Here is a 15,997-nt window from a genome sequence, read left to right as displayed (position 1 = left end):
GTAACTTTAACTATCTCCTTTATTCTGGTTATTTGAAGCTAATGGTTCATATTGAGATTGATTTTTTTTTTACAAGTTCACCCAAAACCTTAATCAAAATTCAGGAACTCTTTTAGGATATTAAATCTTGTTATAAAAGTAAAAATTTAAGTGACCAACCACTATTAATGTGTAAATATTGACCAACTAGTATAAATGTGTATACCAATGATTTAACAATAGGATATGAGAGGTTGCCAAATTATGTTTTTCCTTGTTAGATCATCTCAAATTATGTACAGAATTATGAAGACACCTGCATTGTACTTAACATGGTCAATACAGCAATACTATTCACTATTGTTTTTTAAGACTAGATTTCAAGTAACTTAAAATAGAAATAAAATTTGATTGTTATTGAAATGCTAGTATGGCTGTCTTAAGATGCAGTCTAGCTCAGAAATGCTATTATAATCATAGATCTAACAATATAAAACTGAATTTAAAATTTTCTCTGCATGTATGTAATTATAAGCCTCTTTTAGATGAGAACAAAAGAATGAAGTAAATCAGGCTTGGAAATAATCTAGGAGAATAGTTCTTGAAGCATAATCAAAATTTACTTTGTTCAAATGTTTATCTGTCTACATTTGTAATGGAAAATTATGTATTAGTCACAACATAAGCATGCTTAATTTACCCCATGGATAGAATGTAAAATAAAGTCTTTAATCTTTCTTGTGCTAGTAGAAGCATACATTTAAACCTCTTCATTTTTAAGGTAGAAAGAAGTGAATAATACATTTACTTACATAAACATAAAAATGCTATGCTTATTTCTGTGAACCAGAATAGTGATATTAGAAGTATTACATGCTATAGAATATTGGTTGATTAAAAAGAAGGAATAAATGAGTTTAGAATGTGTGTGTGTGTGTGTGTGTGTGTGTGTGTGTGTGTGTGTATGATGGAACCCAGAGGGTCTACCTCTGAGTTATATATCGAGTCTTATTTTGTTTTTATTATTTATTTATTTATTTATTTATTTATTTATTTATTTATTTATTTATTTTGCAGTACTGGGGATGGAATCCAGGGGCATTCTACCTCTGAGCGACAGCCCCAGACCTATTATTTTTTTATTCTTTATTTTGAAACAGGGTCTCAATGAGTTGCAAAGGGCCTTACTAAGTAGCTGAGGCTGGCTTCAAACCTGCGCAGTCCTCCTGTTTCAGCCTCCCAAATGCTGGGATTACAATCATGCTCGACCACTCCTGGCTTGTTTTATTTTTAAATAGGATCTGACTTAATGGCCAAGAGTCTTACTACTAGCTGAGGCTTTTTCTACCTGTGATACTACTGTGTCAGACTTCCAAGTACTGGGATTACAAATATGCACCACTATGCTTGGATTGAGTTTAGAGAGTTTTAAAATCCAAGTTATTAATATATATATATATATATATATATATATATATATACATAAAATAATAATATTTTGTTTTGTTTTATTCATAAATGCCAAAAGTTAATTTCAGTAATATAAAGAAAAATGACTATTTTTATATTTATAGAAAAGGTATAATAAATCATAAGGTAACATGTGAAAGGGAAATAATACTTGTTATATGAGGGCAGAAGGATGTGAATAAGATTTACAGGCAGTGAAAAAAAGGATAAGTGTGAAAAATCCTAGCCCTAATAACTTTTTATCATTGTGAGTGAAAGAAATATGTTAGATAACTAAGTCCCACTTGTAACTCAGAAGTCTAAATAAAACGTAAGTTAAAACCCAGAGATCTTAGGTCAGCAATTAGTTTTGATATTCACTCCTACTGAATCTTATGCAAAATTAAAATTTGTCACTTTTATAAGGTTCTATTTATCACTCTAAATTTTAGTTTCAGGAGTTAATGAACTAAGAAATATATAGTTGGTACCAGATAGAAAACTTTATGAAACATCACAAATTGAGATAATTAGCTATCGAGATCACAGATATTTTTACAATAAAGATAAACTTAATCCATGCAATGTTTTTAGCAGAAATCTAGTAGGTAGTAAGTATTCAAGAAAAGAAAATAGGTCGGGCGTGGTGGTGCTTGCTTGTAATCCCCATGCTTGGGAGGCAAGACAGGAGAATCGCGAGGGTTCCAAGCCAGCTGCGCTGGCTTAAGAGACCCTGTTTCCAAATAAAAATATAAAAAATAGGTGTCTGGGAGTGTAGCCCGGAGGTAGAAGGGTTTCCAGAAACCCCAGTATCACCAAAAAAAAAAGAAAGAAAGAAAAAAGAAAGAAAGAAAAAAGAAAAAGAAAAGAAAACATTTTAAATTAGAGAACATTATTTCTAGCTTTATAGTATGGAATCACTGAGATATTTATAATGTATTATCACTTACCATGATATAATATCTCCAAACTTATTTTGCTTTTCCAGCATTTTCTTTATCTTATACTTATTGCATTTTATGTAGAGTCTTATTGAAGGGGGATCAATAGTGGAGGGAGGATAAATTTATATCACCAAAATAATTTACTTTCCATGGGATATTTTGATCTAGTGGGTGTTATAGTGTTATTAATCATCACAGGACTTCATAACACTCAATAAATTGATAGTTTTAGCTTAGATTTCATAGTTTGCCATTAAATTTCAAAATTTACATTATTAAACCAGATCAGTGAAGACTCACCTTGAGTAATAAAAGTCTTTTGTTTCAGGAAACAACAAATATGCTACTTTTTCTTTTTTGGTGGTATTGTGTATTTTCTTTTTTGGTGGTATTGGGGTTCCTGGAAACCCTTCTACCTCCGGGCTACACTCCTAGACACCTATTATATATATATATATATATATATATATATATATATATATATATATATATTTTTTTTTTTTTTTTAATTTGGAAACAGGGTCTCTTAAGCCAGCGCGATCCTCCTTAAATCTGCGCAATCCTCCTGTCTCCGCCTTCCAAGCACAGAGATTACAAGCGTTCGCCACCACGCTCGGCAACAAATATACTACTTTTATTGTTCTACCCTATTTGGTCTTTCTGTGTGTGTGTGTGTGTGTGTGTGTGTGTGTGTGTGTGTGTGTGCATGTGTGTTTGTCTCTTTCTATTTCTCATGTGTGTGTCTGTTCTCTGTCTTTCGTGTGTGTGCGCGCGTGTCTCGTGTGTGTGTGTGTGTGTGTGTGTGTGTGTGTGTGTTTTGCTACAGATGTAACTCTGGGGTATGTTACATTCAAACTACACCTCCAGCCCTATTTTACTTTTCATTTTGAAACAGTCTCCCCAATGTTGCTGAGAGCCTTACTAAATTGCCAAGTCTGATTTTGAAACTGTCTCAGCCTCCCAAGTCCTGGGATTACAGATATGTGCACCAGGCCAAGCTCATTCTTTCTCTTTTACACTCAGGTAAAACTGTCTCTGCATCCATGTACCATGCAACTACAAAATGTTTTCAAATTAAATTATTCAGTATAATGAACATAAAACATATCTGCTACTGACAAAAATGACAAGGAAATATTGTAAGATTGTTAATGATGAATAAAAGCATTATATTGGTAAAAATCATTATTTCAAAGCTAAATGTCATGTGCTATTTATTTTCAGATTGGTGTCACTGGTCTCAACATTGCGATTTTGAGCTGTCTATTGAATTGGCATTTTGTGCTCTCTTTGGGTGTCGCTCTTTCTAGAAGAAGCCATATTTAATACTATGCATCTGGCTTGACATTTTGGGGTATCTGAAATAAAGCACTCCATCAGTCATAGTTTATCAAACCAGTATTTCCATTTATAATACTGGAAATAGTTCTAGTCAATAAGAGTTTTCCTATTTCTAAATTTAAAAAAAAAATGATACTAATAAAAGGTTTGTAGTTTCCCCAAAAGCCTCATCAGTGGAGATGAGATTCAAATGAAGTTTCTCTGATTAAAAAGCAGACATACAAGCCGGGTGTGGTGGCGCACGCTTGTAATCCCTGTGCTTGGGAGGCTGAGACAGGAGTATCGCACGGGTTCGAAGCCAGCCTCAGCTACTTAGTGAGGCTTTCAGCAACTTAGTGAGACCCTGTTTCCAAATAAAATATAAAAAAGGTCTGGGAGTATAGCCCGGAGGTAGAAAGCCTCTGGGTTCCACCCCCAGTACCACCAAAAAATAAAATAAAATAAAATAAAATAAAATAAAATAAAAAACAGACATACTTATCTGTTACAATATGGCTACTGGTTTCACTCCTTTCCACCATATTAATTATTTTTTTAGTTGAGAGTAAATGTCAATGATATGGTAGAAATCTTTGTTTACTAAGCTATAATATAGAATAAAAATAGGATACAAATTTGATAGTCAATGCAATCTTTATAATGAAAAAATATATACTTAGATAAAAAGACCAAAAATAAAACTTAAGGCTAGAATTTGCATTCCTCTTTGATCCTTCTAGATGCTCTATTAACATTAAAATAAAGAAAACAATTATTTAAATGTAGCAATTAGGAAAAAATAGAGAAGATCATATCAAATGAAATACATCCAAGCATTTTATAATGTAGAAAACAGAAAAATGCATAACTTACTTAGATCAAAAATGAATAAAAAATCAAGAAAAGTAGAGTAAATCTAATTTTATCAGTAGAAGATATAAGGTAAGGTAATTTATACCAGAAAACTTTTGGGAACTAGAGACACAAATGTTATGTGATAGTAAAAGGGAAAGTGAATGGGAGAGTAGTAACTTGAAGTATTTATTTATTTATTCACATATTTAAGCATATGTGAAAATTATATCTTAAATTTCTTTAGTTGGCCTAAATAGGAAGCTGATTTTCTATATCACACAACATTAGTTTCTCTACAGAATTAGAACAGAGAACCTCCTCAGTTGTGAATACCAGGAATAGTGAATGAAGGATTTAAAATTGGGAGTTATATAAACTTAGCATATTCAAATATAAGATCAAACCAGCTTCCATCATCAGATATCAGAACTGATAACTAAGTTTCTGCACACCAAGAATACTGAACAAATCCTCTATGGAGAAATAAGACACTTAAAATAAAAAAGAATACGGAATATGAACATTTTGTTGGCCAACTTTCAAAAAGTAAGTGACTTTATCATAGAAATTTCGGTGAGGTTTTCTGCAGACTTTGGAATTAAAATAAAGTCTCTCACATTTTAGAGGAGTTGCCAGTATAAAGCACAGAGCCAAACAAATGCATGATCATGTGAAAAGAACTTAGAAAATAACAAGTACATGCAAAAAAGATAATAAAACTTTGTTTACAATGGTATAATTAGTTTAAACAAAGTATGAGTACAGTGAGTGTACTGTTAATATTCAAATATAAATTTCAGATGTAAATTTCAAACATAAAGTCTCAAAATAGTACTGGCTGTATACCTTTTGAAATTACTGTAGAATGTGCCCTAGCAACAAAAGGAGAAAACTTAGAGGAAAGGAGATACATGATTTCCAAGTTGAAAAATTCTGCAAAAGGGAAGGAATTTTTGTCTGTTGGTAAAGTCCTAATATGGTTATTATGTAAAAAGAGTTAGTAACAGTAACATAATGTTTGTTTATAATGTAATATGTGATGATACTGAAAGAAATCTTATTATTTATAAGATTATATTATTTATAAGATTTTAAAATAAGAACTTATTTTGAACCAAGAAAAGATAGAAGACAAAAACAGTACCTCACACACAGAGGGGAGGGCCCCTAAAAAAAGTGACTTTGAAGTTCTTGAAAGGTGAACTTTATTTTATCCCTTCTTGTGGTCCTCCTTCTGCTATTTTGTGATTGATGAGAATTGGTTCTTGGATACTCGAAGTCTTTTGCCCAGTTTCCAACCTTAATTTGAATCAAAACCTCAAAGGTCAGAGGGTTCTTGTAATCCAGAGCCACCCATCTGCTTTACCCATTTTTTTCTCCTTTGATAAATCTTGAAGGCTGACAGTTTCATATTAACTTGCACAGTTAATCCTATATCTTTAGAGACACATAAGTATGTAAAAAAGATAAATGTGAAAAACAATCACTCACTAGAGACACAAAAGAGAGCAGCCTACCTGACTATCTTATCTTATACAACAGCTCCAGTGTTCATACCAAACTGTAGTCTCTTCCTATATATTTTTTATTTTCTATTATATTTATTTGAGATTGATAAACTTCAAATATAATAGTACTCCTCACTTGAATGTATAAACAACATAATTGTATTAAATTTAAATATTAAAATTTTGAAAATTAAAGATCTTGGTTTATGTGTACTGGTAAATGTGTCTCTTAATACTACCTTGAATAATTGCACAGAACTTTTAAACTATATATAGGTAGTGTGGAACTATTGTAAATCTCCACATGTACTTATAAAAGTAGTTGAGATGAAAATACAATTTGTGCTACTTGAGAAAATTTTTAAAAATAGCCAGGCATGGTGGCACACTTTTTTTTTTTTTTTTTTTTTTTGTGGTGCTGAGGATGGAACCAGCATGTTTTTTTTTCATATTTCCTTTTATTTATAAGTGGAACGTATTGAAAATTGAGCATATTTAGATTGTGCTTTATGCCCTCTCCCCTCCCCATTCCCCTTCCCTCCTCCCAATAAAGAGTGCTTAGAAATTAGACCTGAGACAGTGAAGTTAGTAGAGGAGAACATAGGTTCAACACTACAACATATTGGCACAGGCAGTAACTTTCTCAACAAAACCTCCAAAGCTCAGGAAATTAAAGCAAGAATAAACAAGTGGGATAACATCAAACTAAAAAGTTTCTTCTCATCAAAGGAAACTATCAATAACCTAAAGAGGAAGCCTACAGAATGGGAAAGGATCTTTACCAGCCACCATTCTGATAGGGGGCTAATATCCAGAGTATACAAAGAGCTCAAAAGTCTCTACACTAGCAAAACAAACAACCCAATCAAGAAATGGACAAATGAACTAAATAGACACTTCAAAAAAGAAGAGATACAAAGGGCCAATAGATACATGAAAAGATGTTCTTCATCACTGGCCATCAGGGAGATGCAAATCAAAACTACACTGAGATTCCATCTAACCCCAGTCAGAGTAGCAAGCATAAAGAAATCAAACAACAACAAATGCTGGTGAGGATGTGGGGAAAGAGGAACTCTTTTACACTGTTGGTGGGAGTGCAAACTAGTTCAGCCACTATGGAGATCTGTGTGGAGATTCCTGAGAAAGGTGGGAATAGATCCACCATATGATCCAGCTCTACCACTCCAGGGTATCTTTCCAAAGGGGTTGAATTCAGAGAAATATAGCAACATATGCATATCTATGTTCATAGCAGCACAATTTGTAATAGCCAAAATATGGAACCAACCCAGATCACCATCAACAGATGAATGGATAGCAAAACTGTGGGAAATACACACAATGGAATTCTATTCAGCCATAAAGAAGAACAAAATTATATCATTTGCAAGAAGATGGAAAGCCCTAGAGAGCATCATGTTAAGTGAGATCAGCCAAGCACAGAAGGAGAAGATACACATGTTTCCTCTAATATGCCCAAACTAGAAAACACAAAGGATACCAGTAGGACCCCAGATATTAGAGGGGAAATACTAGCTAAGTTTTAATAGAAAGATAGGAGAGGAGAAAGGCCGATCTGGATTAATGAGGTTCTACACCTGAACATGTGTAAAATTATGAATAAGACATGGTTAACCTGGACAACCATTGGTGGGGGGGGGGGGAGAGGGCACCAAATATAGTATAAATGTATACTACTTATGTTCAATAAAAAATTGTTAAAAAAATAAAATAAAATAAAATACCATATACAACACACACACAAAAAAGAGTGTCCAGGTTAACCATGCTATCTATATTTATACTATTACACATATTCAAATGAAGCTCCTCCATTGAACAACCTCAGCTTTCTTCTTCTCCTATCCTTCCATTCTGGCTTTGATGAGATTTCCCCTCCATCATCTGGAGTCCCTCTGGTATTACCACTACTCCCGAGCTTGGACATATTAGAGAAAACATATGTCCCTTCTCTTTCTGTGCTTGACTAACCTCATTTAACATAATGTTCTCCAGTTCCTTTTATCTTCTTGCAAATGCTATTATTTTATTCTTCTTTATAGCTGAATAGAATTCCATTGTGTGTATTTCCCATAATTTTGCAATCCATTTATCTCTTGATGGAGACCTAGGTTGGTTCCATATTTTTGCTATTGCAAACTGTGCTGCTACAAACATGGGTTTGTATATGTTAATGTATTTCTCTGAATTCAATCCCTTTGGAAAGATACCCAGGAGTGGTATAGCCGGATCAAATGGTGGATCTATTCCCAGTTTTCTAAGGAGTCTCCACACTGATCTCCATAGTGGCTGAACTAGTTTGCACTCCCACCGACAGTGTAAAAGAGTTCCTCTTTTCCCACATCCTCACCAGCATTTGTTGTTGTTTGATTTCTGTATGCTTGCCACTCTGATTGGGGTTAGATGGAATCTCAGCATAGTTTTGATTTGCATCTCCCTGATGGCTAGTGATGTTGAACATCTTTTCATGTATCTATTGGCCATTTGAATCTCTTCTTTTGTGAAGTGTCTATTCAGTTCAGTTGTCCATTTCTTGATTGGGTTGTTTGTTTTGCTAGTGTAGAGTCTTTTGAGCTCTTTGTATATTCTACATATCAGTCCACTATCAGAGTGGACTAATAAAGATCTTCTGGTAAAGATCTTCTCCCATTCTGTAGGCTTCCTCTTTAAGTTCTTGAAGGTTTCCTTTGATGAGAAGAAAATTTTTAGTTTGATGCAATCCCACTTGTTAATTCTTGCTTTAATTTCCTGTGATTTGGAAGTCTTGAAAGTTACTGCCTGTGCCTATATGTTGAATTGTTGATCCTATGCCTTTCTCTAATAACTTCACAGTCTCTGGTATAATTTCTAAGTCTTTGATCCATCTTGAGTTTATTTCTGTGCATGGTGAGAAGGATTCAGATCCAACTTTCTACAAATGCATAACCAGTTCTCTCAGCACCATTTGTTGAAAAGGCTGTCTTCTCCAGCATACGAATTTGGCCCCTTTGTCAAAGATCAATTCACTATAGATGTGTGGATTTGTTTCTGTATCTTCTATTCTGTTCCACTGGTCAGTCTGCCTATTATACTATTTCTCTATAGTATAATTTGAAGTCCGGGATTGTGATGCCTCCTGACTGGTTTTTGTTGCTGAGAATTGCTTTGGATATTCTGAGTCTTTTCTTTCTCCATACAAAATTCAAAACTGATTCTTCCAGGTCTATGAGAAATGTCGTTGGTATTTTAATGGGGATTGCATTGAATATATAGATCACTTTTGTCAGAATGTCCATTTTGAGGATATTTATTCTGCCTATCAATGAGCAAGGGAGATCTTTCCATCTTCCAAGGCCTTCTTCAATTTCTTTCTTTAATGTTTTATAAATTTTTCTGTAGAGATCTTTTATATCTTTGGTTAGGTTTATTCCTAGGTATTTTACTGGTTTAGAGGTTATAATAAATAGAATAGTTTTTGTTATTTATTTTGTTTTGGATTGATTGATTATTTGCATAAAAAAACAACTGATTTCTTTAGGTTGATTTTGTATCCTGCAAATTTGCTGAATTGGTTAATCAGCTCCAGAAGTCTTTTGGTAGAGTTCATTTGATCTTCTAGATAAAGAATCATATCATCTGCAAATAAGGATACTTTTAATTCCTCTCTTCCTATGTGAATTCCTTTAATTTCCTTCTCTGTCTTACTGCTGTTGCAAGAGTCTCAAGGACTATATTGAAAAGGAGTGGTGATAATGGGCATCCTTATCTTGTTCCTGACTTTAAAGGGAATTCTTGCAGTTTTTCTCTATTCAGCAATATTCTCTATTGTATATAGCCTTAATGATGTTGAAATATGTTCCTTCTATTCCAATTTTTTGCAGTGTTTTTAACATAAATGGGTGTTGGATTTTGTCAATGCTTTTTCAGCATCTATTGATATGATCATGTTGTTTTTGTTGTTAGTTTTATTTATGTGGTGAATAACATGTATTGATTTCCATATGTTGAAACAGCCTTGTTATTCTGGAATGAAACCAACTTGATCATGGTGTATTATTCCTTCGATATGGTTTTGAATGTATATAGCTAGTATTTTGTTTAGAATTTTTGCATCTATGTTCATTAAGGATATTGGTCTGTAATTTTCCTTTCTTGAGGTATCTTTATTTGGTTTGGGGATTAATGTGATACTGGCCTCATAGAAGGAATTTGGGAGAGTTCCACCTCTTTCAGTTTTCCAGAACAAGTTGTGAAGTATTGGTATTAGTTCTTCACTGAAAATTTGTAGAATTCAGCTGGAAACCCATGAGGGCCTAGGCTTTTATTTGATGGCAGAATGTTGATTACTGTTTCTATTTCTTTGTTTGCTTTTGATTGGTTAAGGCTTGTTATGTCCTCTTGGTTCAGTTTAGGTAGGTTATATGTGCTTAGAAATCTATCAATTTCTTCCATGTTTTCAAGTCTGTTGTATAAATTCTCAAAATAGTTTCTGATAATCCTTTGAATTTCTCCTCTGTCTGTGGTGATGTCTCCTTTTTCATTTATGATTTTAATAATATGAGTTAGCTGGGTGTGGTGTGGCATGTTTGTAATCTCAGCATTCGGGAGGCTGAAACAGGAGGATCGCAGTTCATGGATAGCCTCAGCTACTTAGTGAGGCCCTCTGCAACTCAGTGAGACCCTGTTTCAAAATAAAGAACAAAAACTATGGCTGGGGGTATAGCTCGGATATACAATGCCTCTGGGTTGCACCCCCAGTACTGCTAAAAATATAATAATAATTTGATTTGGTTCTCTTGTTCTTTTGATGGAGTTTGTCAATCCTATTAATCTTCTCAAAGAACCAGCTTTTTGTTTTGTTGATTCTTTGAATTTTTTCTCTATTTTATTTATTTCTGCTCTGATTTTAATAATTTCCTGCCTTCTGCTGGCTTTGGGATTAGACTGTTGCAGTTTTTTTAGGTCCTTGAGTTGTGTCATTAGGTTGTTTGTTTGGCAACTTACTGTTCTTCTTATGTGGGCACTCAATTCTATGAACTTTCCTCTCAACACTGCCTTCAAAGTGTCCCATAGATTTTGGTAAGTTGTTTCTCTATTTTCATTTAATTCCAGAAATTTCTTTAATTCTCCCCTAATTTCCAATCTTACCCACTCATCATTCAATGATGTATCATTCAATCTCCATGTATTTAAATGGTTTCTTTGGGGATTCGTGCTATTTATTTCTACTTTCATTCCATTATGGTTTAAAAAGATTCAGGGACTTATATTACACCTTTTTAATTTTCTGGTGCTTGCTTTGTGTCTGAGAATGTGATCTATTTTGGAGAAGGTGTCATGGGCTGCTGAGAAGAATGTGTATTTGGTTCTTCCTGGTTGAAATATTTTGTATACGTCTATTAATTCCATTTGGTTTATAGTTTTCATCAGTTCTGAAGAGTCTTTACTCATCTTTTGCCTTGAAGGTCTATCCAGTGGTGTGAGAGGTGTATTGAATTCTCCCACTATTATTGTATTTGGGTCTATTTGAGGTATGATGTCTTGGAAGGTTTGTTTTACACATGTGGCTGCACCCACATTTGGGGCATAAACATTTACTGTCATTATATGTTCGTGGTGGATTGTTCCTTTTAATAAAAGGAAGTGCCCTTCTTTGTCTTTTCTGATGTGTTTTAGTTTAAAGTCTGTTTTGTTGGATATCAGTGTTGCTACTCCTGCCTGTTTTTGGTCCCCATTGGCATGATAAATGTTTTTCCATCCTTTCACTTTCAGTCTGTGAATGTCTTTTGTTGTAAGGTGGGTTTCTTGCAAACAGCATATATTTGGATTATGTTTTTTAATCAACATTGCCTGTCTGTGTCTTTTGATTGTAGAGTTAAGTCCTTTGACATTCAGTGTTATTATTGAAATATGGTATTTGTTTTCTGTCATTTTGTTTTATCTTCTGTTGGGTATAATATTATTTCTTCTTTACTTAGCTGCCTTGCTGAAAAAACCTGCATTATTTAACATAGCACTTTCTACCTTTATTGCTTTTATTCATTTATACTTGAGCCCAGTGTTTCAAGCTCATTGAACATGTATTATTCAATTTATATTTTCCATAACATTCAAAGTCTATCAGAAGCCTAAAATTGTAAAATCAGGATAAATTAATATTTGTTAAATTCATTCCAAATTCATATTACATATATGCCCTCAATATTTTGAAAAATATCAGTGTTCTTATAAAACACAATTCTCACTTATCAAACAAGAAATATATAGAAATTTCTATAGTTTGGAGAATTTGTGATTCTCACCTACATCTTTCTTACTTCAGTACAAAACAGTGTAACAATAGAATATTCACTATATTTTAATCAGTCATACATTGTTTGATGTTATCACCACACGAGGAATGGACATCCTTTAACCTATGTATATATAAATATATAACCTGATTACAAGTTTGTAGAAATGTTTGCTAAATTTTATGGAGTTAATAATTGCCTCTCATAAATAAAACTTGTAAGATAGTAAAACTAAAAGGGTTAAGGTTTACTCAGTTTAATCTGTAGCAAACATCTGAATTCTTCACACTTGAACATGTTTTCACGATTCCCAGTATGTTCTGCAGATATCAATTTCAGAAGTTTTCAGTAGATTTACCACAGTAGTAGGAAGGAAGAAAGCCTTTATTTTTCAATAGGCATGATCTAATTCCAGAGCTGTGTGATATGAAGAAGCACAGGGTGATCAAGAAGGCTAAATGGCCGTTTGCACTATGTACCTTTCGTTAAAAATGCAGAGGATAATTATTACCTCAGGTTACAAACTCCCTTTTTATTTTCACCTTCATTGATTCATAATTCATTGCTCAAATCAAAAGCAGGGTATCTGCTTGCCTCTGTTTTTGAAACTGTGCATTCTGTGTTTCCATGCTCTTTAAAAAAGTTGTCTCTAGAAAGCTATTTGCCTTTAAGAATGCACAAAAATATATAATTTAATAATCCATGTTAAAAATTGAACTATACTTAGTACAATCCTATTATATTTTCTCTGTTGCATTTGATAGATTTTTCTTGTTATTATCATTAATAACAGTATAAAATAATATACTCCATAAAAATCAGTCATGTATCTTTCATTATAAATTATTTATTAACTATTAAGTAGAACCTCAAGAAGAAATTATTCTACAATTAAAATGACAGACATATTTGATGTTTCTTTTAACTTTTACTTTGGTTGAAGCAACTTCTAGTTTATCAGTAAGTCTACAAATACAGATAGTGTGTGTAAGTTCGAATACAAAGGTACTCTAAGTACTTACTCTGAGCAAATAAAAATATATGTTAATTATATATTTATATGTATATTTAAATTTATTTATAGAAATCTTAAGCTGGGTGTAGTGGTGCACAATTGCAACTACAGTACTTGAAAGGCTTGAAAGACTGAGACATTAGGATTGCAGGTTTGAGACCAGTGAGTAGCAATTTAGTGATACAAGTTAAAAAAAAATCCTTAAAATGTAGATGTTATCTTCATTATCACCTACAGATAAAAAATTAATCTATACAATTGTTAATTTACCCAAAGTCATACAGTGTATTAGTCAATATTTTTATAGCTATAGTCTAAAAACCTGATCAAATAACTTAGAGGAAAAAATCATTTGCTCACAGTTGTCTTAGAACTTCTAAGACATTGTAGTAAAAAGTAATGAGAGAAGAGAGAGAGAGAGAGAGAGAGAGAGAGAGAGAGAGAAGAGAGAGAGAACAAGGCTTTGATTCTCACATCATGATGCCAGAATCGTAACAGAGCAAGCAAGAAGAGGAGGAGCCACGTATAATACCTAAGGACACCCAAGGACCCATCATCTCTAGCCGCACCCTACCATTTTAGGACACTGCTGGGTTACAACCTTTATGACACAATTATATCAACTCCGAACACCTATTTATGAGCTCTTTAAAGGGCCTTTCTATATCTAACTATAACACACATTTAATAAGAAGTAGCATCAGAGATGCAAACCAAGTTTGCTTGGCTCTAGAGCTTGTGTCCTTAACCACTGTAACCTAGATAGAACATCTGTTTATCATGCTGCCATTTAGTTACACACTTAACTGAAGACTTTTTTTTAATCATACTTAGTGATATCATTGTGCTGAATAATCATAAACTGAGTCAGTTTCACTGATTTACACACAGGAATTCTATAACTTTACTACATTGACAAAAGAAATACCTAGAGTTAAAATCTGCTCTATTAGCCAGGCATGGTGGTGCATGCTTGTAATCCCAGAGCTCTAGAGGCTGAGACAGGAGGATCACAGAGGTTCAAAGCCAGTCTCGGCTACTTAGTGAGGCTCTCACAACTTAGTGAGACCCTGTTTCCAAATAAATTTTAAAAAATAGGGTTAGTGGTGTATCCCAAAGGTAGAAAGCCCCTGTGTTGCACCCCCCGGTATCACAAAAAAAGAATCTGCTAAATTTTTAAATGTGGATAGTTAAGTATAGATGGAGTTTTATAGAATAAAACATTTTGAAGTGTCTTTATTCAGAAGTCCAAATTATTTCTCAGTAATAAAAATCAAGAGTCTACACTTGATAGAAATATGCATATTAAATTATATTAATCTGATATTGGATAATCTATTATATCATCTCCTTTAAAATGAGATTCCTCTAGCACTCACAATTACTGTAATAGAAATGTGTATGTGTGTATGTGTGTGTATATATATATATATATATAATTTGTACAGCATATATTTGACAATCTTTTTCTGAAATAAAATATTTCCATAGTTTTCTGAATTGATAATATACTTTCAGGAAGAGCAAGGTGTGAAAATAATAAAATCAACAGTTATGGTTAATCTCCATTGATTGCTACTTTTTATTTTTATTTTTTTGTTGATTTTAGAAAAAATGTAGGAAATGAACACACAGCAGGAGGCTCCCCCTTCGTTGCTGAGAAACAGTCATTTGTGATTATTTCAAGGCATTGCCACCTGGAGTAGAAAACACCTTTCTGTGCCAAGGTGCCAGATTAGACAGATCACATCACTTCAAGACCAAACATCTGCTGAGGCAATGCTGAGTGTGCGGTGAAGTCCTATTGGCTGCAGTTGTGAGAACATTCATTTCACATTTTCATGTGCCAATTAGTCTATGAAATATTTATTATGTCTTTAATATGTTCAGGACACTGAAATAGTCATTTCGAGCAAATGAAGGGTAATACTTTACAGTGTACCTACCTTTCTGTAAGGTTACTTATATTCTAAGGCTAAAAATAGTTTCTAAAATGAGACAGACATGACCTTGTTCCTAAGGCACTCACTGGATAGGCATTTCTGAAACAGGAGTTGAATGAAATGCAGAATCAAAGACTGTCTGAGAGATGCGGGTGTTTCTTTTTCTAGATAGCCTCTAATTTCTGTCTTAATAAATCCAATTATATCTATGTTTATTTAAGAGGCAAAATTTTAATTCCTGAAAACTTTTAAATCATTTGTCCTCTTTAGGACATCTTTAGCACACCCTTTCAAATATTTAATGACTGTCCCTCTAAAAATGTGTTAATCAAGTGTACTCAAAATTCAGCTTCATCATTTCTATGTAGAGTAATGCAGCTTTACTTTCTTTTAATTTAACTCTATTTAAGCCTTTATAATACTTTTGACATGTTCAATATTTAATATTAGGTTTACTTTCAAACAATTTCCAGAGCCTTTTTCATTTTGTAGTGAGTCAAAATGCACGATTCATGAGTTAACATTCACCTTAGTTCCTTCCCTCCCCCTGAGATGTACTTTCTAGAAGAAGATCATTTATTTAAAAATAAAAACCACTTACAGGCACTCTCAAAAATATTATTCTATTCTCATAGAAAAAATGAAAGCCACAAAGGAGTCAAATTAATTTCAAGGCAATATATAGCAT

Source organism: Muscardinus avellanarius (assembly GCF_963383645.1).
Source record: "Muscardinus avellanarius genome assembly, chromosome: 6".
In the NCBI taxonomy this organism is placed as follows: Eukaryota; Metazoa; Chordata; class Mammalia; order Rodentia; family Gliridae; genus Muscardinus; species Muscardinus avellanarius.
The sequence above is the reverse complement of the archived record's forward strand: the minus strand, read 5'-3'. Positions refer to the sequence as shown.